At 51.0% G+C, this 23,575-nt stretch overlaps 1 long non-coding RNA gene across 1 annotated transcript; it reads left to right on the top strand.

Moving 5' to 3' along the window:
* Window positions 1–1,541: 1,541 nt before the first annotated feature.
* On the top strand, window positions 1,542–23,323 carry LOC307062280. The gene is made up of 2 exons (XR_013811214.1): window positions 1,542–1,676; window positions 22,848–23,323. It is a non-coding gene; the product is annotated as an uncharacterized lncRNA (long non-coding RNA).
* Window positions 23,324–23,575: the final 252 nt, after the last annotated feature.

Here is a 23,575-nt window from a genome sequence, read left to right as displayed (position 1 = left end):
CCCCTCCCCTCCCCTCCCCTCCTCACCCCTCCCCTCCCCTCCCCTCCTCACCCCTCCCTTCCCCTCCTCACCCCTCCCCTCCCCTCCCCTTCCCTCCCCAGCTCTGAGCCTCTCCACCCCCACGTGCTGCCATCCCTGACCCTCCCACCATAACAAGAAGGTCTGACAAACTCCTTCCAGCCCCTTGTGGAGACTCTTGCCCCTGACCCATGGGTACTTTTCAGTTTTAGAACTACAGAAGGAGACCCTTCCTGCCTTCCTGAAGCAAATTTGCCTGCCTGGCGCAGGCTCTGTGCAGGGCGTGCCCCACAAAGGAATGAATCATTAACACTGGGATTTCAGGCAGGGGGCACCTGTTGGAAGAGATAAATTTAAGTCTGAACCATCTTCCTGGGGTTCTGCAAACCTCAGCCCCATCCTGGGCCTTCACAGACTGATGGGCCTTTGGGACTTACCTTTGGCCCTGGGATGCTTTAATGTTTGTGGCCTGCCGGTGAAGAGCGGCAGAGGCCATGGAGGGCCAGGTCTCTCATTGGTCTCATCTGTTTTGAGCTGAGTCTCCATCACACACCAGGCAGCTGGTCTCCAGGGAAGAAGGACCCTCCCTCCCTGGCTCCTCCCGCCTTTCTGAGAACCGCCAGCCTAGGTACCCAGGAGTTAGTGAAGGTTCCCCCCAGGTGAAGGGCAGTTCTGGGGAAGAGGGCTGAAAGCAGCAGGAGCCTCCGAGCTGGCAGTTTCAAGAAGGGCGTGGTATGTGGTTTCAAGGAACAGCTTGGGCAAGGGTGCTCCGCCACACGTCTCTGGGATTGGTGGTTGGCCCACCCCAGATGTGGACTGATGGGTCTCTGGTTGGCATTTCTGAGTCAGTCTTAGAACAGTGACAAAGCCAGGGAGAGCCTGGTGATACTGTGTTTGTCGTTGGGGAGAATAGGGCAGTAGGTGCTCCCACTTCAGGCTTCAGGACTCCCTCTGGGCCAAGTTCCCTGAGCAGCCCCTTGGAGGGAGCCACGGTTCTGTGCTTACTTCTTGCACTTGCCTCCTTTTCATTTGCCACTTGAATGCTTGCTGTGCAGTGTTTCATTTGATAAGTTACACTCACGGCCCTTTAAAGAGAAAACATATAATTCTAGTAATTTTATTGGGCTCAGGTTTCAGGCAAATGGAAATAAAATTGCCTCTAAAAATAAAAGACGTGCAGAATGGGAGAAAAAAACAATTACAATGAAAAGCCATCCCTGATTTGAGATAAATGGTAAGGCATTTTGTGAAATGTTAGAGAAAAAATAAACGGAGAGATCCAGGAGAGAAGTGGGGGAAAAGCTCCTCCACTGCCCTTGCTTTCATTTCTGCTTTACCTTTACGAAGGGGCTTACTTTTCGTATTAGAAAGTGAGGCGTAAAGCGCGGCTAGTGAAATTGGTCCTTGTCCTGCGCTGAACAGTACAGGTGGACAAAAAGGGGCTGCCTGCCAAATACTTCTGGTTGGAGGGAGGGGTGGGAGTGCTCTCTCAAAACCACTCCTGGAATGGCTTAACTCGCCCAGCACGAATCAATGACAACCTCCCGCCGGCTGCGGCAGGCTCCCCTGAGCAGCGCTGCCGCGTGGATTCCCAGCCCGGGACCCTGGCGGCGCTCAGGACACGACCCGGGCACGAGCGGCGTCCCCGGGGCGGCCAGGTGGGTCTGCGGCGGCCTCGGCCGGAGCGGGCTGGGATGGGCTCGGGGCTCCGGGCAGGCGGCCGTGGAGGCGGGGGCGGGGAGGAGGCGCCTCGGGCGCCCGGCGGCTGCATCCCCTCTCCGGGCACTGCGGGGACGCCTGGCCCGGGTGGTGGCTCGGACTCGCCCTCGTCGGGCGTGAGCGGCGGCGTCCGCGAGGAATTTCAAAGCCGCGCCTGGGCTGGAAACGAGCGTGCTGGGAAAGCGGGGCTAGGGCCCCCCGCGGTAATGCAGGGGCGCGCGGCCGCCTACCTCCCAGCGCAGCGCAGGAAAGAATCGGGGACTCGGAATACAGCAACTCTGATCGCGTTCTCAGCGCCCGCGGCCCTCGCGGCAGGTTTTGGGGTGGCAGAAAGGGGACAGCGGAGAGTGCGAGGGGCACTCCGGAAGGTAGTGGTCGATAGACATTGTAAGTTTCAAGACCCTCCCCCCCCAAAAAAGCTTGGTCTCCCCTATGTCAGATGCAAAACTTGGGGGCGGGGGCAGGGAGAAAGCCAAGGTAACTAACTCCTGGCAGAAGTCAGGACAGGGGCAGGAATGAAAGGGGTATTGGCACAAGTCGCTGGGCGAGCCCGAGGGAATCCAGTCGCCGTCCCGGGCTGAATCGCCAGCAGAACCGGGTGGGTGGGGACCCTTCCCTGTTCCCTGACCTGGGCGTGGGTGGGCGGTGGAGCCAAGCCCGGGTCCCGGAGCTCCAGAGGTGGCCGGGTCCGGGTGGGACGGGCCGGCTCCGCGCGCCCCAACCCGCGTCGCCCTCGCGACCGCCGGGTTCCCTGCAGCAGGGTTCCCGCAGCGGCCGCGGGCTGGCCTGGGAGGGACTCTGGAAAGAGCCTGCACACACACATCCGCCCCCCGCACACAACACACACACCCCGGCGCTGAGAGTCGAGCGGGTGCAGCTTTCTTCGTGTCTGTGGTCAGGGCTCCGTGGGTCGTCGGGTTTGGTCGTGCTGGTTTCTGGCTTCTGTTGTCCCGGTTGTGGACGGTGGGCCTGGGACGGCTGCCCTTTTTCTTTTAACCCCTGGTACTGGGCTCTGCACAGGAGGCAGCCTCATTCCCGCGATTCATTGGGCGACGGGTGGCGTACCCCTTCCAATCCCTGCGAATGCAGGAATATGAACAAGTAAAGGAAGTGGTTGAAACAATCAGGCAGTTTTCTCCAGAGTCATAGAAGTTTTTGTGGAAGGGGAGGGAGAGGAAGGGCAATGGTCCTGCCAGGTTCAAGTTTCAGCTCCACTCCCTCACCCAGTTAAATCCTAGGAATTAGAAGGGTTCAGGGACCTCCTCTGGATAGATCTCCAGATCTCTTCTAACAAGTCAAAAGAGACACAAGCTACACACTGGGCCCTTCCCTGAATCAACTTTTCCTTGAGAGACAACTGGGAGAGCCATCTTGGGATCTGAGAAGAGGCACTTTGGCAGCCAAAGAGGTCTACAAAGGCTTAAAATAAGAGGAGGCTTTGGGGCAGGACCCTGAGGGAGGAAGACCAAAAGAGCAAAGGCCTGGAGGTCATAGAACTTGAGGCTTATCCTGCCGTGTCAGCTGTGGGAGATAAGCCAAAGAGGGTACGGGCAGGGAAGAGAGGGATGGGACATTCAGAGACCACCTACCATGTGCCAGGTACTGTGCTTGGCATACTTTATCTCCTCTAACCCACACAACCCATCAGATATGAATCATTAGATCCACTTTGCAGATGAGGAAATTGAAGCTCAAAGGGGTTAAATAAGCTGCCCAGCTACTTAGTAACAGAACCAGGAATCCAAGCTACCCATTATACCACCCATCTTTTAGAATGTTTCATTTTAGCTGAGGAGACAGGACTCCATCACTCTGGTATAATTATTGTACAAAATAGTATGTGTTATATCCAATGTTAACCTTCTTGAACCTGAGTTTCTTTCCATTGAATCAGTCAATCATTTATTCAACAACTGTTATATTGTCTAATGTGTGATTCCAAGCACCATGCTAAGTGTTGGCATACATTAGTAAGTGAAATCTGACCTGGTTCCTGGCCTCTGTCAATGGGAATAGTAATTGTAACAGTACATCCTTCAGTGAGTATTGAGTGAATGAAATGAGACAGTATGTGAGAAGGTGCTACAGAAGCATGGCCGTGAAGAAGGAGAGGCAGCAGGGGGGCTGGGAGAAGACGAGGGGTGGGCAGTTGGAATGGTGAGTGTCCCCATGCTGCAGTCATGAGGACTGGTCCCTGGAGTGCACACAGTGCCTAGGAAGCTGTTTGAGCCCCTGCTGTTCAGATTACTGGTTTACAGTCGTGGGTTCTAAGATGAGCCTTTAGTTTTGGGCATCGAAACTGGAGAGGACAAGACCCTATGCAGCCTCTAGGAGGACTGGTGCCTCTCTGCAGCAGTGCCAGCCAGGCTGAGAGCTGCCCCAGGAGCATCACTCCCGGCCCCCACCCTCGTTCCTCAGCGGCTGCAATGGCACCTTCCATACTCTCAGGGCTGGAGCTGCAGCTCCAAGCCCCTCATCCTACCATTGGGGAAGCTGGTCCATGTTCACAGGACTTGGTAGTGAAGCCAGCACTAGAACCCAGGTCTCTTGACTGTCCATAGCTCTCAGAACAGCTCACGCCCGCCTGCCAGGGTGTTTCAGGACTCAACTGAAAAGATGGTGCTCCATCCGCTATATCTCCACTCACAATGCCATTTCCCGATGCTCCTGTCCATCTCTGCTTTAGCTGAACAGACATATCTGTCCTAATAAAACGGTGTCAGATGAATCTTTGACACAGAGCGGCCATAAATATTTCAGGACATTTGGCCTGTTAACTCTCCTTCCATCTTGAATGGTATAATGGGTGTAAGATAACTGCCTCTAAAATTAACTCTCACTTTTGTGAGGAAGGTGAACTGATAAATCTTGCCTTGAAGCTAAGCCCATCTGAGGGATGTTCTGCAGGCTTACTTCTTCAGAACTGGCACCAACTCTTCTGGGGAGGACGATTTTCCTCTTCCTTTCTTCTTTGTTTCTTATTTTTTCTTTTCTTCCTTTTTTAAAAAATCTCTTGGGTTTGAGGTCAAAAGATCATGTTGTATTCCATTTTGATGTCGTGGTGACAGAATAAAGGCATTTTTCTCCTAATATTGAGATGATCAGCCTGATCAGAGCAGTGAGCCCCCGCCTGGCTGCCCCATGTTTACAGCGATTGCACAGGTGGATAATTGCATGGGGATGTCTGTTTGCTCAGCGCTTGCTCAGCCGTGCAGCCCTACAGGTTGGGCCAGGGAGAGAGCTGTTCAGTTTATTTTCCTTTGGCTGGGAACTGTGGAGATGAATAGAGGGAGGGGAATCTGGGGTTGAGAGATTGTTGCCAAGAGCAATTTGGAGTCTCCTTCATATTAGTCAGAGATTGTGTTTTTTCCTTTCTGAAGCTGCCTGCCTCCTAGTAATTTCCACCAAGGATTTTTTTCCATCTTCGTGCGCGCTTGTTGGTTTTTGTTTTGGTTTTTAAGTTGCTGGACTTCTCATGACTTAGCAAAAAACAGATAACTTGAGGAATGGGGTGATGAAATGGGCCCTTTGTACTATATATGCTGCATGTCGTTGCTTCATAAATTTGAATACTGATAGACCCCGAGGTACCACGATGGAGTAAGATGAGTAATTCCTTTGAAGGGAGAGTTTATCTTCAGTGGATGACTTTCAAAATTGCAGCCTAATTTAACTTTCCCTTTGTCCATCTCGAGCCTGTGTTTAGAAAAAGAAGAATGTGTGCTCTCCTGTCTCACTCCCTTTTGTTCCCTTTGGGAGGCCCCCTCCATTGGGGCCTTGCTTGGAAGGGGACCAGCCAGAGTGGGCCTCCTTCCCTTTCCTCGTCACCCCCGCATCTCCTCCACCTGCAGGAGGCCAGCGATCAAGAAGGAAGCTTTCCCGGGGGGTAAGAACTCTTCTCCAGTAGTGGCCTGGCTCGGGTCACATGAGGTGCAGAAGGGGAAAAGCTGGCACAACCGAAGCCTGCCCCTCCTGGGCCAGAACCCCGGGGCGGGATGTTCTTCATCTGTCAAGAAGTGAGTTCATCCTCTGAACAAATTGAGTAGAGCAACACCGAGACACGGAACTGAAAAAACTGCCTAATGATAGAGTACACAGTCAGTGTCGGCTTTTTCAAATTAGATACAAACCAGAAGCAGATGTACACGTGACCTTCCCAAATAATATCACAGAGCTGAACTTGGCCTTCAGAAAAATTCTGCCTTGCCTACACACACATATGTGCACACGTGCACTCAGGGCTGTTGCTTTTTTGGCTGTGGATTCTGGCTGATAATTTTGTTCTTGCTGGAGCTAACGGGTGGATCCATTGTTTTCTGTGAAGCTACTGGTAAAAGTAAGAGGTGACAGTGCCCCTAATTCCTGTTGATACGTGCCTTCTTTTAAGCCCTAGGGAAGTCTAGCAGAGAACGCCTCTATTTAGCAGAAACTAAATAACAGGAACTTTTCTAAGGTTTGTTGGGTTTTTTTTTAATACCAGTTTTATTGAGATATAAGTCACATACCATGCAAGTCACCCACTTAAAGTGTACAAGTCACTGGTTTTTAGTATATTTACAAAGTTGTGCTACCCTCACCATCATCAATTTTAGAATATTTTCATCACACCAAAAAGAACCCCTAACCATTAGCACTCACTCCCCATTTCACCCCAACTCCCCAGTTCTAGGTCACCAAAAATCTACTTTCTATCTCTAAATATATTTGCCTGTTCTGGACATTTCATATCAGTGGAATCATAGAATATGCGGCCTTTTGCGACTGACTTCTTTCACTTCACGTAATGTTTTTAAGGTTCATCCACAGTGTAACGTGTATCGGTATTTCATTTCTTTTATTGCTGAATAATGTTCCTTGTATGGATATATCACATTTTATTTATCCAATCATCACCTGATGGATAGCTGGGTTGTTTCCATGTTTGGCTCTTGTCAATACGACTATGAACATTCATGCACAGATGTTGTTTGGCCTTAGGTTCGTCTTTCTCTTGGATATATACCTAGGAGTGGAATTGCTGGGTCAGATGGTAACTCTATGTGTTACCTTTTGGGAAACTGCCAACTGTTTTTCACAGTGGCTGCACCATTTTACATTCCCGTCAGCAGTGTGTAAGGATTCCAGTTTCTCAACATCTTTGACAACATTTATTGCTACTATCTGCCTTTTTCGTTGTAGCCATCCTATTTTCTAAGGGTTTATATGCTCAAGGAAGCAGCACCCAGGAAATATTCTGGAATCAGCTAAGTCACATTTGCTTGCCGTACCTATAGTGAGATCCATGTATTTCAACTTCTTGATCATCCTACCTAGCCTGGTGTTTCCTCTGCATGTCCCAGACCTCTCACCAGGTTTTCCCTATAAGTTTCTATGGGACAGTGCAGGGTCGCACCGTGTGACACTGTTCTATGGGACAATGCAGGGGTCGGTGCTCTCATTCTGTTTTCCCAAGGAATGCTCCAGAGAGCCAGCAGTGGGGCCCGCTCCCTCAGCCCCACTTGATCCAGATGCAGCTGCTGATGGAAAGCCAGGCCCTGGGAAAGGAAGAAATTGACCTGAAGGGAAATAAATGTGACATTCATTGGGCAAGCTGTTCAATGTTTGGGACTTTGATGGAGACGACTAAGATCCTGATCTTTTTATTATGTTAAATGACACTTTGGGGACCATGAATAAAACTGTTGCAGAGCTAACGTCATAACCAGGTAGCAGCCGGGCAACACAAGGCCACCTCGTCCCATTCCTGTTAGGGCCTTGAGCTGCTGACAAGATCCATTGATTCATGCAAAACTGCTAGGTGTGGCTGGTGCTCTATTTCCCACTGGTATTTCAGCTCCACAGTGAAATAATTTCATCCCCTTGTCATACCTATGGGACTGACTGGAGTCACACTCTTAACAGAGGTAGATAGGAGCCGAGTGGTTGAGGGGGGACTCCCCTAGTTTGAAAGACTGCCAAAGATTATGAAAACTTATCCTTTCACCCAGAACATGCTAAAATCTCAGTCAGTGGCATCAAGTTCAATACAAGCAGACCTCAGTCCCAGAAATGAATTCCAATCGCTTCTTGGATATCATTGTCAAGCAGCTGGGATCAGGCCCAGCTACTAATTTACTCTTCACTTTCAAGCAGTGCTTAATCCAGCAGTTCCTAAACCTGACTCCAGGTGGTCATCACCTATGAAACCTTTTAAAGATTACATGTGCCGGGCCCCACCCACGAGGTACTGAAGTAGATGCTCAGCAGAGGGGACCAGGCGCCTGAAGGCGGTTGTGATGGAGAGTGAGAACACAGGCTGACCTCTCTGGGCTGCAGTTTCCTTTCTCGAAACGAGGCGTTGGATTAGACTGGTGTCTCCAAAGGGATTCATGGAGCTGATTCAAGCAGAACAGTTCAGGGTGAGTCTGTTTTTGCATGAAATTTTATTTGTACAAGGGAGCTTCTGCTGCTGAAAAGACATTCAGAGAGCCCTTGAGTGGATGGTTTCTGAAGTTCAGCTATGACAGTTCTGACTGTCACATTCTAAGAGGACAATTGTCCCAACTTCTTGGAGGAGGATTTAGCAGGAGTCATGCAAATGGAAGTTACTTGATAAGGGAGTCACGCTCTTTGAGGGTCCGAGCTGCCTGGCTGGCTGTGTGCACCACGGTGATGAGGTAGAATATGACTTGGTAGCCCTTTCTTCTCCCACTCCCCTCAGTAGCATCCCTACCCACCTCCCTTGAAGTCCCCATAGCTTTCCTCCCCTTCTTTTACTGCTGTTTCTAATAGTAGCCCAGAGTGTCAGACATTCATGCATTCATTCATCCATTTAGCCATTTAGCCACTTCCCACACAGCTCCTATAGGTGACGAATTGACTAACACTCCATTTCTCTCCTCCAATACTGTGCCACATATTTTAACCAGAGAGGCAGCCTAAGGCTAGCCTCCAGAAGTGCCCTCTCAGGGCCCCTTGATTTGGATGGAGGGTTGTGGAGAGGCCTGAATTCAGGGCATGTCTGGAGGGCGGCCTCACCTCTAACCCTGTCTGCAAGGTCTGCTCCTCCCCCCTCCCCCACTGGGGCTCTGCCCTCAGCTGGCGGCTCACAAAACGCTCCTGTCATCCCTGGTCTCAGCCAGTGCCCTCCTCCTCAACACCCACCTGCTCGGGAGAGGCGGGCGGAGGCGGGAAAGGGAGGGCTGCTTTATTTGGAGATCCAGCCCTTGGCTCCCACCCCATACCCCTGACTGGACAACTCGCAGGACAGCTGTGCTTGAAGGACTGAAATCATCAGTGTTTATTAAAGCCGCTGGAGGGAGGGGAAGCAGCGCGGGGTGGGGGGCAGTCACGTATCTGCCTCCCAACAAGAACGAGGCCAGGTGAGGCCCAGAGCCATCCCCTCCCTCCCGCCCTGGTGAACATACACTCGGGGACATTAGAGCCGCTGCTTGGGGGTGTTTTGAGAGGTTTTTTTCCTAATGAAGGAAGAACCTTGAAGGTTCATTTAAATGGGGATTAATGTCTCTGTGGCCTGGACCTGCAGAGAAGGAGAAATTCTAGAAGGGGAGAAGTTTCAATAAAAGGAAACGGGCTTGATCTGCCTCCTACTGATCTGTGGGGCCTCCTCCGCTGGCAGCTTGGAAGGAAATATGTTTGAGGCAGTTTTCCGGGCATCGCTGTATCTTCTTTTGGATTCTGTGTTGGAGAGGGGGTGTGGGGGGTGTGTGTGTGTGTTTTAGGTGAACATTCCACTCTGAGTATGGACTGCCTAAACTCTGGGGTTCTAACCAGGTTACGAAGACCCCCTGAGTGTATGTTCAACCCTTAGTTTTTGGGGTGGTTTTTTTTTTTTTCTGTGGTACATGGGCCTCTCACTGCTGTGGCCTCTCCCGTTGAGGAGCACAGGCTCCGGACGCACAGGCTCAGCGGCCACGGCTCACAGGCCCAGCCGCTCCGCGGCATGTGGGATTTTCCCGGACCGGGGCACGAACCCACGTCCCCTGCATCGGCAGGCGGACTCTCAACCACTGCACCACCAGGGAAGCCCCAACCCTTAGTTTTTCATCACTCCCTTTTAGCGATACTTGTGCAGGGCAGCAAAACTTTTTTTCCTGGTCTTTTCATGCTATTCTTTCACTGTTCAAATTCCTCCACCTGCATGGAGCCTGCCGATCCGGGAATCATTCTGTTCCAGAATCACTGCACCCACCCAGCCTCTTAGCACCCCTTCAGGACTCCCGCTCCATCCTCTCTTTCTGATGATCTGACCCAGTTATTAGGAGAAAGCCAATCCATTACACTAACCCACACGAAGCTACCAAAGCCTCTGGCCACCGCATTACCCCCTTCAGGGGGTGTCTGTCTTTGAAAGAGGAGACTTAAGTTTCTAAGTGGGGGGACTTCAGGTGTGAGGATAAAGCACAGTAACTCCGGGCGGAGTGTGGAGGCAGTTTCTGTGGGAATGGGGACCTCCTAGAACCACTTTAATCAAGTGGCATCTGTACCTGCTTGTGCGGCCTGGGCACAGACTTGGCCCCAGGGTGGTGGGGGCAGTGAGGTGAGAGGAGGGTGAGTGACCAGAATGAGGGCCCCTTGGGGAGGACTGTCAGTCTGGGTGCATGGCAGGGAGAACCAGGGGCTTCTGAAAGGACAAGCTGGACTAAACAGACCGCAGGTTAATGTTTGGGCAGGTGGGGATGATTTCCTTCAGGCCGGTGAGTTTCTTCAAGGTGGCACTGGACCCCAGGAAGGTTGGGGAACAAACGGAGTGAACACAGAGATGGAGAGGGAGGCGTGCTCCAGAGGACGGGACCCTGCGCGGTGGGCCCCTGGCTGGCCTGGTGCACACCCAGCTGTGGGGTCCACTGCCCGCTCCTCCCTGCCTTCCCTTGTTGGGCTCCCGCTGTGGGACGCTTCCCTACACCGTCCCTCCCTGCCCTCCTCCCTTCCTCCCATGGTGCACCCTCTGAGTGAACCTGGCTTCCAGCTCTTGGAAGCCTTTCCAATAACATGGTGGTGAGTTCTTTGCAGACCCAGGCAGAGGAGAGGGGCTGAGCATCAGCCAACCCCGGGCCCACGCTGGGATGAACTGGCCAGACCAAGTGAGCCTCCACTGGGGGCAGCCAGCAGAGGATGGGTGGGGCCTTCCCTGCAGCCAGTGAGGCCATTGCAAGTGACGCCTAGTCAGCAAGGTCAGAAGCAGCCCCTACTGTGTGCCAGGTCCTGTGCTGGCCCCAGAAAGGATGCAGATGCAGCTCTCTGGCCCCTGCCCTCCCAAGATTGTCATCCGTTTACCCAGTTAAGACAGAACTTGAAAATGAAACAAGAGTCTATAAAAGTGACAGACTCTGCTAATTGGTCCAGAAAGATGGTGCTATTCAGAGTCAGAGCAGGGGATGAGGGTCAGAGGGCTCAGGGGAGGCTTCATGGAGAGGCCCTGAGCTGGGACCAGAGGCGAAGCGGCGTGCCACAGCCTCTTAGCTCATAGGCTCTGCAATCGGGGCCTCTTTCAAGACCTGGTTCTCATTTACAGGCTCTGTGGCATTGGACTAGTTACATAATGTCTCTGTGCTGTGGTTTCCCCATTTGTAAAATGGGGATGAAACCTCACGGGGTTGCTGTGCGGACGGAATGCGAGCACCCCTCAGTGCCCGGCCAGTAAGTGCTGGCCTTCACCAGCTGGACAGGGCAAACTCTAATGCAGCACAATGGCCTCTTCCAAGCAGGTGTCTCCAGGTGACATGGAGCTGGATGGGGACATCCCTTTGGCCAGGATCTCCCTTGGGGGCTGGAACTGTCTGAAATTTTAGAAATAAACTGAGCAGCATCCTGTGGAAGTAGTGGAGGTGCGAGTCCACAGTCGGTTTCAGGTCACTCGATTAAAAAGCCAAGGGTCTCTCTGGGCAGGACCGGGCTCTGAGGCCTGCTCTGATGGGGAGAGAGAGGGCAGCACACTAGGGCTGTCGTCAAGTCCCAGGGTGTCAGGGGGTGGGTAGATTAAAGATACAGTTATTCTGGTGTATTTAATAAGGCCCAGCTATGACAAAATTCTGGCCTGCTCTTAGACTAAGTCAGTTGACTAAGGAAAGTGAAGAATTACCATAGAATGGGTTATTCAAAATCATTATTATCAGGTATCAATTCAGAGCAGGTCATAATGGAGGTGGGGAGGAATCAGCATGAGAGGTAATAAAGGAAACAGAAAACATCAGTGTGTAAACTTTTTAAACACCATCCTTTGAAGAGATCAAATGTTATAAAAGAATGGCCCAGCCATGTCTGTAAAGTTTCCCAGAGTACACACTGCTCCTGCAGTGGCCCTGTGCTGGCACACCCACGGCCCTGCTCTTTGCAGGACCCTGGTGGGATTGCTTGCCCGAAACACACTAGGGAAAGGGTTCTCCACGTCACGTATTCTTAGAATGCACCACTGACTACAGCAGCGCGACCACACCATGACAGACGGACATCTGCTGGACGGTGTCTCCCGGGGCTGCCTGGCCAGGGTCAATGCCCTGGATGGCCTAGTCCACTGGGGCCACCTAATGAAGGGCCAAGCAGACAATGTCAGGGCCTCAACAGGACCTCCTGCTCCAAAAGTTCTTCCTCGCAGATGGAGGAGGCAAAATATGCATCTGCTTACCCCCAAGACCACACTCTTGCCATGGTGCTTGACTGCATCTCCCAACTCTTAGGTCCATATGGCCAGCACCCTCCATCTCGCTTCCCCAGCCTGCTGTGATCTGAGTACCAGGATGGAAAAGTCGGGAAACGAGTTGCTTTGAGTGGTGGTGTCCCAGGCAGAGAGGGCTGTCCGTACTCATATGACCGAGAGGACTCCCCAGTAAGGTGACTGGCAGTCAGTGGCCCAGGGGTGCAAGAACAGATGTCTGGAAGGCAGCCAAGAAAAGACACGCCATTCAGGGCTGGGGAACCTTCCTTCTTGGGACACTACCTTGTCCAGAGTCCCATTCGGGAGGGAGGTCCCTTCCACGGCTTCCACAGTGGGAGGCACCTGCTGGGGAAGACTCACTTAGACCTGAGTTCCAGTCTCAGCTCATCCACTTTCCAGTCAGGTCACCGTGGACTTCTTGGAATCTCTGAGCCTCAGGTATTCAGCTGTACAATGGGAAAGTTATAGCTGCCTCCTGACCTGATGAAGGAATTAAAAAGATAAATTATGCACCTTGTCTAACACACAGTAGCCGTAATTTTGAAAATAGCTTTCAACTCAGCACTTCCGTATAGCAAATTTCTGGGTCCCGACACACCCACCCAACCCCACCAAGAACCTCTCCTTTGTCCAGGGGCTCCTGTGTTCTGCCCGTGATCATGGTATTTTTCTGCCCGTGATCATGGTATTTTTCTGCCCGTGATCATGGTATGTTTTCGCCACCACTGAGGAAATCTGAGGGCTTCCATCAGTAGCCACCACGCCTGCCTTGACCTGGCCCTAGATTTCCTCCTGGTTGTCCCCAGATTGGCCACTGCTGTGCCTACTGGGGCAGAGGGGCTGGGAAAGAGGTGATAGCAAGGAGCTTTCTCCCCAACTAAAGTGAAAACCCTTCCTGTCCACTTCCCCAAAAGGCGTGTTTGCTTTTCCATCCTCTCCCTCATCCTTGCTCCTAGAAGTCAAGCTCCTCCAGGGCTGGCTCAGAGAGCACTTCACAGACACCAAACTAAAACTACCAAGCAGTATCCCGTGAGGACTCCCAGTGTCTCAGCCAGTGAGGGTGGGTGCCCCGGCCTTCATCCCAAGGTCCGGAGACCCTCCAGCCACCGCCCCCAAACCCCTGCATCACTGTGCCCCAAAGACCCTTGTGGTCCTCACACAGTCAGGACTCCTGGTAGCTGGTCCTGTTGGCCAGGACTGCACGGGTGGGCATGCAGACTCTTTCCCACCCCCTCCCCCAGCAGCCTGTCTGTAGTAATGATTAATGTGATCAATAAGAAGATAAACAATAAGTTGGTAGCAAAAGCACCTGAAAATGGTAATTAGCAGCAAAACATCATGGTTCTTCAAGATGGTTGGTTGCATTTTGTTTGGCTCTGGGGACTGTGGTGCAGATTCTATTCCAGCAGGTGCTATTGGCTTCTGATGAGTTAGATGCCACCCAGAGTCTCCTACATGTTCACATGAAGGAAACCGTTCCCACCTCCTTCCCATTCCAGTGTCACCCGAGGGTCTCAGACAGGCAGACAGACTTCAGGCTTTGCTTGGCTCTTCACTGGCTTTTCATCAACCCTGCAAAGTTCAGCATTACTAGGGAGAGGTCACCACGCCCGGAAGGAACAGATGCCAATTAAAGGGGCCCAGTTTGCCTGAAGAGTTGGGGAGCCAGTATCCAGCCTGTGATCCCCAGGTCGTAGGGTTAACGTGACAACTAAAATGACTCCTCACAGACAGCTTTGCCTTAATTGGCATTTTTCCTGGCTGGCTGAGCCCTGCAGGAAAGACGTCCTCACTGTCCCCAGGCTACACCACCTCCTGTCCATCAAGGACCCCAGAGCTGAGCATCATACATAAAATACAACAGAAACAACTCTTCCTAGTAATAAACAAGACTATAATATATATGTGTTTGTGTTTTACAAGTTAATTAATAAAAACTTACATAATAATTCCTAAGAAGAACTGCATGTTAAGGATGCGTCTTGTAACGTTTATTACTATCAATACATCCACTGTTCTTACAGCACTCGGAGGCTAAACTACAGAATTAAGCCTGAATTTAGTCTGTGAATTACTTTCGGTATTATAGTCCCTGTTTCTCCAAGGCTGGGGACTCTGGGCAGCTGACTAGGAAGCAGAGTTTAGTGTGAGGATGTTAGTGTGAGGATGTGCCCTGGGGATCCACCCCTGCAGGATGCTGAGGGAGGGAGCAGGCAGGGCAGAGACGAAGCTGGTGATGCAGCCCCTCAGCTTCAGCCATCCCCGCGGGGTCATCTGGAGCACACATGGCCACCTCAGGTTTGTCCCATGCCTTTATAGAGCCCCTGGGACCTCAGGCAGTCCTGGAATGTGTGTGTCCCTGGACTGGTATGCCTTTGGGTGGCTCTGCAGCCCAGGCCATCCTGGCGGGCGGTCCTAGGCTGAGGGCTGACTGCAGACCACACTCCCACCAGCTGGGCCACCAGTCCTTTTTGAGGGGGAACCTGGGTGGCTCACATCTGTGCCCTCTGCAGCCTGTATATGGCTCATTCTTCTCAGTTTGTAAACTCCCTGGAGACAGGATATCCATATATCCTGTATGGCTCTCTGACCCTCACAGCCCCTAGCGTGGAACTGAGCACAAGACAGGTGATCATAAAGCAGTCAGTGATCCATGTTGAGGTACAGATAGGTTTGCTGGAGGCCTCTGTGCCTGGGGACCGATCACCCCTGCCACAGCTGCCAGGCAGGAGATGTTACAGCTCAAGGTGTCAGCTCCTCTGGACAGAGCCCCAGGGAAAGGCTCCCCTGGGCCATGGATCCACACCCCTTCCTTCTGCAAGGAGTCAGGGTCTGGGAGGGAATATTCTAACTTTCCTGGGGATGGGACTAAGACTGTATGAGTTACATAAGTTACCATCTCATCTGTTCACTCATTCATTCATTTACTGAGCATCTCCAATGAAGCCAGCACGGTGCTGCAGAGCAACAGGACGTGGGCAGTTTTCTCCCTTGGGGGGTGGAATGTATGTACAGCTGGACAGGAATCCTGGGCTGTGAGACCTCCCCAAGCTGGGACCCCCCCCCCGACCCAGGAGAATCTTGCTTGTGTTAATTTGGCCTCTGGTCCCCACGAGCCTGAAGTGCCTGGTTCTCTGCCCTCACCTGGAATGCCCTGCCCCGACCCACTCCTTGCAAGGTGCTGCGCATTTCAGATACTTCACCAGAGCAAGTTGTAACGTATGAAGTCAGCCTTCACCACCCTTGGCTGCTCTGAGCCCTCTTGGTAGAATCGGCTGGAACCACGTGGCTCCGTGGATGTAATAGTACCAGCTGCTCAGAGGCCGCTTGTACAGAGGAACTTGCGCTCGGGCAGGACAGCATATATGGTCCCTGCCCTCTACCCGCCACACGCCCTGCTTCAGCAGCTATGAGCCTATAAATAAAGATACAACAACCACTACATCTTCACAAGAGAGAGAAAAAAAAAAAAACTACTAACCATGTAGTCCAAAAGAGGAGAATGGTAGTATCAATTGTCGGAGTCCACTCATGGAATATCATAAACCATGAAAAGGACAAAGGCAGACAGTGCCTAGCAACATGGAAGTGGGTTTATGGAGCACCATTAAAAGACGAAGAAACAGAACAAAAATTGTGGTGCCCACCCAGCTGTGCCTCCACTGAGCTGTGCTGGCATCACTATTGGTCGTGTAGATCCCGGTTCCCAAGCCAGATTTTTTTTTTATGTTTTAACTTTTTATTTTATATTGGAGTATAGCCAGTTAACAATGCTGTGATAGTTTCAGGTGCACAGCAAAGCGACTCAGCCATACATATACATGTATCCGTTCTCCCCCGGACTCCCCTCCCATCCAGGCTGCCATATAACATTGAGCAGACTTCCCTGTGCTACACAGTAGGTCCTTGTTAGTTATCCTTTTTAAATATCCCAGTGTGTACATGTTGATCCCAAACTCCCTGATTATCCCTTCCCTCCACCCTTCCCCCCCGGTAACCATAATTTCATTGTCTAAGTCTGTGAGTCCGTTTCTGTTTCGTAAATACATTCATTGGTCTCATTTCTTTTTAGTTTCTGCATATAAGCGATATCATATGCTATTTCTCTGTCTCTGTCTGACTTACTTCACTCAGTACGACAATCTCTAAGTCCACCCATGTTGCTGCAAATGGCATTATTTCACTCTTTTTTTATGGCTGAGTAATATTCCATTGTATACATGTACCACATCTTCTTTATCCATTCCTCTGTCACCATCGACATTTAGGTTGGTCTAAGCCAGATCTGATGGCTCCAAACTCAGCTTGCCTGACTGCAGGACCCTGCCACCTCCCTGGCAGGATGTGCAGGGAACCGCCCGTCAGTGCTGCGGGTCACCTAGGACCACGGTGTGCACCGGCCCAGGCACAGGGCAGCTCAGCCTCTCTGCCTCTGCATGGTGAGAGCACCACCTCCCTGGGGTGACCAGGGCCCTCCGGACACCAGAGCCACCATGTGCCGGCAGAGCCCTCCACTCCTCTCGGCTTCCCTTTGGCACCAGGGCCCCACGTCCTCGGCCTCTCCTCTAAGCCCTGATTTCACGGACTGGACCTGCCTCCCAAGCCAGGTCGGGGCTCACAGCATCGGTCTTGCTGTCTCTCCTGCCTGTCCCCAGACCTGTAGGCCAAGCTCTTTCACTCAACCCAAAGCTTCCATGCGAATTACTGCCCATCAGTTCCACACACACCTAAGTCCAGAATCCCATTTGTATACACAGGAATGCATAGAATGCGGCCCAGAGGGAACTAGGGAACGGAATCAGGTGTATTGAAGCGCGAGCATGGGGATGTGGGGGGGTCTAGTGTGTGCATTTTTTCAAATTGCCCTTTAATATACAATATAATACAGTAAACACACATATTTTTAAGCTAACCTTAAAGGAAAACAAGAAGGGATAGAGCAGTTGTAGAAGGCTATAGAAGGTTCAGGATACACAGCCAGAGCAGCTGGCGTGTGCTGAGACCAGAAGGCTCTGGCGACAGTGGCAGGGTACTGGCTGTGAAAACGCAAACCCATGGGTACCTGAGAGTTGCTTATGTAATGATTTTGCCACCAGATGGGTGGTCCACCTTCTCTTTCTCCCCCAGCCGTCATGCCTGGATCATGGCCCCGGCTGATGGCCTGGATCTCTGTCTCCAAGGGTTGCTCTGTCTTACCTGGAGTGGCAGATGGGAAAGAACAGTGCTCCTGGGCCTGACTCTGTAGGAGATACAGCAGCAGGAATGGGAAGTGGCTGCCCTCCCCAGGAAGAGCCTCAGGACCAGGGGCAGTTCTGGGAGGGCCCTGCCAGCCAAGATTCCCGTCAGACTCCTGAGATGCCCACTTATTCTCTCAGAAACTCCCAAAGCCCAACCGACACTGCAGCCGTGCTCCTTCCTTTCTGAGCTGGTGCTCCAGGACTCAAGTGTGAAAACTTACCACGTGCCTTCCCAGCAGCCTCTGCAGGCAAGTCAGGGAGGGCCTGGAACTCAGACTGCGTGTAGCTGGTGCCAAAAGTCCCCAAGTGAATCCCTGATGGGTTGATGGGAGGGTGGGGCTCAGCACAGATTAAATCTCCTTTGCTTCCACCTCCCCCTCCTCCCCCGGTGTCCAGTCCCACAGCCTGTCCTGCCAGTCCTGGTTGCATCATGCACACCTCCACACCTCCACTGCCACCTCCAGTGGTCCAGTGTCCTCGGCTCCCATCTGAACTCTTGCCTCTCAAGCTCTCCCACACATTCTGTCCCTCAGAATCATCTGAAAACATAAATACGATCTGTTACTCTCTAGTTTCAAACTCTCAGTGGCCCCTCATTGTAATTAGGTTGAATTCCAAACTCCTTACTATGGACTAAGGCCTTGCTACTCAGAGGGTGATCCCTGGACCAGCAGCTTGGACCCCACCCAGGAACGTGATGGAAATGCAGCATCTCCTCCCAAACCTACTGAGTCAAAATCTCTGGGCTGGGCTTCCCTGGTGGTGCAGTGGTTGAGAGTCCGCCTGCCGATGCAGGGGGCACGGGTTCGTGCCCCGGTCCGGGAGGATCCCACATGCCGTGGAGCGGCTGCGCCCGTGAGCCATGGCCACTGAGCCTGCGCGTCCGGAGCCTGTGCTCCGCAGCGGGAGAGGCCACAACAGTGAGAGGCCCGCATACAGCAAAAAAAAAAAAAAAAAAAAAATCTGGGCCATGAGCATGTTACCATTTGAGAAACACTAGCCTGAGAGCCCAGCAAGATCTGTCCTGCCCTGTCCCTTTGACTTCACATAGGACCATCACACTGCAGACTTAGGAGGCCCTCTCTGAGTCCCCAACTAAAGGAGTGCCCCCAACCCCGGCACTTACAGTTCTATTCCCCTGTTTCATTTTCCTCAGCATGCTCATGCCCACCAATGAGATCATTATTCATGTTTTTGTGATATTATATATATTCCCACTAGAGTGTAAGCTTCATGCGGGTAGGACCCAGCCAATCCTGCTCTCCACCGTGTCCTCCCACCCTGTAACAGTCCTTGGAGTGAAGGAAGGACCCAGTCAGATCAACACACATTTGATGGGCCTGTGCAAGGTGCCCTGAGCTCACCAGGAGTTTACAGATGGGCTGGGAGGATCCCGCCCACCACCTCCCCTACCCCCGTCACATGTGAAAGTTAATTCAAAATGTGGGAGCTAATACTAATGAGAAATGCCTTCATTCCCCAAGTTTATTTGGTTGGAAAATGAGAAGGAAAGGGAGGTGCCTGGTAGTTTCAGGGAAGGAATGCATGGAATGTAGGTCTTCCAAGAATGTGGGGTTGGCAGTGGGAATGCGGATGCTTGCCCGCTGGGCTTGTGGTGTCTGGCTCCTTTCTCTCCTGGTAGAAGCAATCAGTCTTGGAAGATTAAGAAGATCAGGTGCCAGTGTTCTTTATCTTCTCAACCTAGATGAAAATTAGGCAACAGGAGGAAAAAATACCCTTTAGTCCAAAGCCATGGTTCTCAAAGTGTGTTCCCTGGACTAGCAGCATCAGCGTCACCCGGGAACTTGTTAGAAATGCAGGATCTCAGGCCCCCACTTCGGACCTCCTGAATCAGACACTCTGGGGGTGGGACCCAGTGATCTGCGTTTTAACAGGCCTCTGAGTGAGGCATCTGGATTTTGAAAAACTGGCAGGATAAACGTAAATCTTTATTTTAGAAATACATAAAATAACACATTTATTATAGAAAATTTTGAAAAGCAGAAAAGTAGGAAGAAGATTAAGGCATCATTAATTCTATCACTCAGAAATAACTCCAATGAACGCTATCAATATTGTGGTGTATCTTCTTGCAACCTTTGTTAAAGCATATGTATTTTTAAAAATTTACCCAAATTGGGTTATTCTGGACATTATGTTGCTCTTATTATTTAGCATTTTAGCTGTGAGCACTTCCTAATCATTCATAGAAAATCTCATTTTAGCGGCTTCATAATATTTGTTCACATTAGTGTACCCTAAGGGCTATATATCTAGGTAATTTCCAATGTTTCTTATTAAAAATAGCACTAGAATGAACATCCTGGTTCCAAAAAGTCTGATTCTTTTTTAGGATAAAATGCTAGAATAGAAATGATTAGGCAAAGACTAAATATTTTAGGTCTCTTGGTGAACATTTTACTATTTTAAAAGTTTAAAAACATATGTATGCATTTGTAAAACATATGTCAAAAAAGTTAATATAGTAACCCTATAAAAAGAGTTTCTGTAAACCTTAAGAGAAATACATAACTCTCAGCAGTGTTAAAGGGGAAAAAGGAACTGACAGTTCACAAATGTAAGACCACATGTGGCAAATGGCCAATTCACAAGTGAGGTAATGTTGAACCTCAATTCTAGTGAAAAAAGTCAAGGTAAATCTCCAAGATACCACCTTTTTTTTTTTTTTTTTAACTCATCAATTTCACAAAGCTTTGTTAAAAAAAAAAAAAAAAAAAATTAGAATAGCCAGAGCTGGCAAGCAAAGGTACAGGGAAACATATTTTCACCCATTCCACCCATGTCTTCTGGAAGAAAATATGAATTGGTAGTGTCTTCCTGAGGAGGAGTTTGGTCTGTTTTACTAAAGATTCATTCTACTTGGACAGCTCATTAGATGTCATAAAGGCTCCATCCACAGATAATGTTTCGTGGGGTGAAATGAGTGAGATATTTTGTTGTACAGTAAGAGCTGCCTCTGACTCAGGGCGGATGATCAGAGGTCCAGGCGCTGTTCTAAGTGCTTTGTTTCTGTTAACTTGTTGAACCTTCACAACCTTCCAGTGAGAGACTATTTATTATTTCCATCCTATAGATGAAAGAAATGAGACCAGAGAGGTCAGGTAACTTGCCTACTTTCACAGCGGGAAAGTGGCTGAGCTAGGATTAGAACCCATGAATCTCCATCTGACACCTATGCCCTTACCCACCATGGCAGACTGCCTCTCAATACGGCAGAAACTGAGGGACAGGACAGCCCTCTCTTATCTGTAGCTTGGCACTCATTACTCCCTCTCTCTTACCTTTCATCTCCTGACCTCGGCTATGGGTTCTGCTCAGTCCTGCCTCTAAGACACTCTTTTCACTTTTGAAGCATCTGCATTTCAGATAACGATGAGGAAAGACTTGTGATTTATAAAGAGCTGGAAACTGGCTTTGTCCGTGAAGAGACTGGTGTGTTCTGATATAGCCTATTTTTCTTAAAAATATTGCAGTTTCTATGGCTATAGGGTCCTTGGAGTGAGGGGAGGCCACTGGCTAGATCCATAGCTCTAACCCCTCTCCAGGCCAGTTACATCACTGCGCCCTTCGGAAAGGTAAAGATGAAGTCCTTTCCTAGGTCACAGCTTTTTGCTCAGGCGCCCAGAGGTATGCTAAGTGCCATGGGAGACACAAAAGAATTAGAAAGTAGAGCTGCTGCCCTTGAAGAATATAAGGCCCTTTGGGGCAATTCAGACTTCCTCTCCCAACATGACTGGGGAAGAACTGGATAGACCAAGTGATGCAGACCCTCTGCTTTCTTCGTTCAGATGTGAGCTTCTGATAGGGTTAACCAGGAAGGCTTACTGGAGGAGGTGTCACCTGAACAGGGCCTTGAAGGATTTCAACAGCAGCAGATGAGAGATGACGGAAGGAAGAAGCACACAGTGGTGGTAGGTTCAGGTGTCCTCAGAAAGTGAGCATTCCCATTTGGCTGGATTAGGGGAGAGGCAGGAGCCACCCAGATACGTAGGGAGGGCCCCTACGGCAGAGGGCTTCGAGGGACAGGCTGGGGAGTGTGGGCCATGTTTTCCTGGTCTTCGTGTCCTTGTTCTCAGCACAGCCTGTGAGTGTGCCTAGGACCAGCTCATTGTTGTTTGTAAGTGAACGAATAACCAAATCCAGGAGGTGGTGGGGGACACTGAAGGCGTTTGAGCCGGGAGTGTCATGGTTAAAGTAAAGTTTTGGTGAGACAGGTGTTGCTTAGTTCTGTGGACGTGAAGAGAGGTCCCAGGCAGGGTGGTGACAGACAGATAAGATGATGCCCCGTGGGAGGGAACTTCGAGGCACCGAGACTAGAAAAAGGTGACCTGCCAGTGCTGGTAGAGGCTGTGGCCCGTGGGAAGCCACTGGCAGGTGCATGTCCATCCTGTTGCATCTGCAAGGATCTCTGGGAGAATGGCCACACCCCTTTGGGACCCTGCCATCCCAGCTCTCATCCAGGGACTATGGAGTTCTGATGGGTATGGTTTTATACTGAAGACTTGGCCCTGGCTCCCGCCTGGATCTCCGAGTGCTTGCTGGGCCATCTCTGTGAGGCAGCCTCTGTATGTCCAGGGCCTGGGACCTCTGGGTGGGAACGCACAGGGTCGCGGGCTGGGAGGAGAAGCGGAAGGGCTATGCCTGAGAGGATCCTCGGCCAAGAGTGGTTGGTTATGTTAGAAGAATTGGTTCCGTGTGACAGGCAGGGTGAGTGCCCTGCCTGGGGTGGACAGCAGCAGAGGGAGGGGCGGGGTAAAAGCAGACCTAGAGGCCCAGAGGCCCAGTGGCTCTCTGCCATCCATCCCTCAGCACTGTCAGCTTCTCACTGTGTCACAGCAATGCAGGGACCATGCTTGTCCAGTGTCCCCCGCCCCCGCACTGGGCAGTGAGAGGTCCGTGGGCATGTACAGGGCTCACTCTTAAGTATGGGCTAGGACTGAAGGTGGTACACACAGAGGACAGCTGGCAGAGGTGAGAGGGCAGAGCAGGGACCCTCCGAGGCTCTGGCAAGAGGCAGGAAATAGGAGAGACTCTGGCACCGAGGGAGCGGACCATGAACTGGGGAGGCTCAGCACGCGGCCAGCTCCAGTGAGCTGCCTTAGAGACTGGAGGGGGCAGTGAGAGAAGCAGCAGACGCATCAGAGACTGGGGCAGAGATGACTTTGGGCCTGACAACCCCTCTTTTCATGTGCCCTCAGGACTGAAGAGAGAAGGTGGCCTCAAGATCGTGTCTGGAAACATTTGGTGTGGATAGAAGGGAGGCTTTCTGAAAGCCACAGCTGTTACCTTCTGGGAAAAGGCTACTGAGAAATCTTGAAATTTTCATTTATTCATTGAACAAACGTGTAGAGCAAGCACTACTTGCCAGAGTCCAGAGATAAACTAGCCTCCGTTGCTGCCCTCGAGGAGCTTGCTGTCTAGTGGGAGAGGCAGCAAGACTTGGGCTGACGCCGGACTTCTGAGCTTGACTACACCTTGAGCACAGTGGGGGACTCCCGCCCGCCAGGAGCTAGGACACTAGGGTCTATGCTGCTGTCCTATTAGGGTGCAGGATAGTGGACTCGTTTCTTTACATTTTTCTTTTTATTTAATGTAGCATTTGATACATGCAGAAAAATATCTGTCATATGTATGTAGGTTGTGAAGAGGAATAAAATAAACTCCTTTGAACCCATCTCTCAGTTTCAGAAATAGAACGTGACCAAAAGTATTAAAGCTCCTTGGTGTCCCTCCCCCACGGCATCCCCTTCTTTTCTCCCAGAAGTAATCATTATCCTGACTTGTGGGTTCAGCATTCCCTTGCTTTTCTGATGGTCTTACTACTTATATAGGACTCCACAAATTTTTGCAGTCCCTCAAAAAGTTAAAGGTAGAATTACCATATGACCCAGCAAGTCTGCTCCTTGGTATATACTCAAAAGAATTG

Source organism: Hyperoodon ampullatus, assembly GCF_949752795.1.
Source record: "Hyperoodon ampullatus genome assembly, chromosome: 13".
NCBI lineage: Eukaryota > Metazoa > Chordata > Mammalia > Artiodactyla > Ziphiidae > Hyperoodon > Hyperoodon ampullatus.
The sequence above is the reverse complement of the archived record's forward strand: the minus strand, read 5'-3'. Positions and strand labels throughout refer to the sequence as shown.